We start from the raw sequence: 2216 nt of genomic DNA, 5'->3' as shown, positions 1-2216 counted from the left end.
CATTTCATGGTACGCTATTTTTCTCGAACTTTCTTGCATCTGATTTCCAGCCACATTAATGTATTTTTTTAAAAATGTACGACACAGAACTGTGTTAATATTCTACTATTATTATCACTGCCGGTTCTGGTAACATACCGGCATCTCAGTATATGTATCAACCAAAAGAAAGCAAAGGCAACTGTAGAAAAATATGAACGTACACCGCCAGGTTTATGGATATTGGTAAAATAATCCTTATTAAAAGAGTTAATGTTACTCACATGTCACATACTTCAAGTTGCATTTCTGTTTCGTTGACTCCTTGTTTCAGTCATGATTGGTATCCGCTATGTCCGTTGGCTTATGTCTTGACAATCTATTTTCGCTTTGCTGTTCTGATCGATCATAGTCTATTCTGTGTTAAAGCACTCACTATTTTCCCATAATCATACATTATTGTAGAGAATTTAAGTGCAAAATGTGGTTTCCCTTGGAAGAAATTATGAAGTCACAAAAGTAACATTAATCTCTTTTTTAATTATCACTTTGCCTACAGTTATTAATCTAATCAGGTATGTTCGTATTTTTCTATTGTTTCAGAGGTGATAGTATAGACAAAGACGAATAAAATTGTCTGTTAAACACGGGCTCTAAAATACATAATGTTATCAGGCATTGGGCTGTGAGTGAACAGTCGTGTAGGAAGCCATAATGGCCGAAGGGGACTCAGAAGATCAGAAGGTACTTGAATAGCCACAAAAGACGAACGCCAAGTGGTCAGACCAACCTGTACTTTCAGGAAGCTCCCGCTCAGTGTCGGTTGGCATGGTGTACGGATTCCGGTTTTCAACAAGCTGTGTGTGTTACGGTGGGGGGTATAGGTCGTTTTTGTCAGAGACCCGGAGATCCCTTATGTGGACAGAACGGCAGAAAGGAAGACATCTTCGAAATACAGAGACGACAGCAATAGACAACATCTTAGAGCGGAGTGAGGAACAGCACACTTCATGATGCATCGTGGGACACCACCAGCGAACTCAGCCCCTGCAAGACAAAGTATTTAACATAATTTAGGATCTACTACGATTGTGTGACACATATAATTTAAGAGCGGGAGAGAGAAACACGGCTGTTCTTAGGAGGTCAAACCTCATTGGCCATGGACAGAAACAGAGTTTTTTCAAAACTGGCTCTGAGCACTATGCGACTTAACATCTGAGGTCATCAGTCCCCTAGAACTTAGAACTACTTAAACCTAACTGCCCTAAGGACAACACGCACATCCATGCCCGAGGCAGGATTCGAACCTTCGACCGTAGCGGTCGCACGGTCCCAGACTGAAGCACCTAGAACGGCTCGGCCACACCGGACGGCCATAGTTTTTTCAGCGCCAGCAGTTACGTAGCTATTGGTTAACGACCAGAAATGAGAATGAGGGAAAGAGGCAAGCATCCTTTAACACAATTTTTCACTGGTTTGCCTGGAATATTAGAGACACAAGTCTTCCTTGTAGGAAGCAGACAGCACAAAATCATTCAGCAGTGTCCCCACCACAGTGCATCTTTCCAGCCGCGCTTCCCTAAAGCGAGAGTGTCTGCGGCGACGCGCTACGTCGAGCAGACTCGATCAGATGGGGACTTAGACACTTTGTCAGCTGATTTAAACTTAAAACACACATACAAGTTGTTGGTACGAAAATAAAGGATGACTTTGGCCGCCACTTTAGCAGCCATCTGCAGAATAACGTGGTGAGATATGGCCGCTACAACGAGACAAACCGAACGGAACGTCGAGTTACTTTTCCCACCGTTCAGTAAGTTTAAGCTTCATTCTGAAGACTTTCCTACAGTTATATTTCAATATGCTTTTAACTTCGGCTATAGATACGAACGCATAACTTTTTGCTACGCTTTCTGCCTTTACACACAAATCCCTAAGCAGTCACGCTATGACATCTGCAAATGTGATTATTTTATAGTGCTAAGTGTTCATTTGCATCGTATTGCAGATACCTTGTGCAAGGCCTGCTGAGGAATTAACTTATTATTGTCTAGGTATGTCAAACCATTTATCATGCACTGAACGGCAATAAACTGCGTTAATTGTGATTTTTGTTTAATTTCTAAGGTAACAAATTCCTTCATCTTTATTTTGGAGGACAACTATTTAATATTGTCAGATAAACATGGTCACTTTGCATACACCTAATTAACATAACAATGCTCCACCAACTC

Source organism: Schistocerca gregaria, chromosome 6 (genome assembly GCF_023897955.1).
Source record: "Schistocerca gregaria isolate iqSchGreg1 chromosome 6, iqSchGreg1.2, whole genome shotgun sequence".
NCBI classification, from domain to species: domain Eukaryota; kingdom Metazoa; phylum Arthropoda; class Insecta; order Orthoptera; family Acrididae; genus Schistocerca; species Schistocerca gregaria.
Note: the sequence above shows the minus strand (reverse complement) of the source record.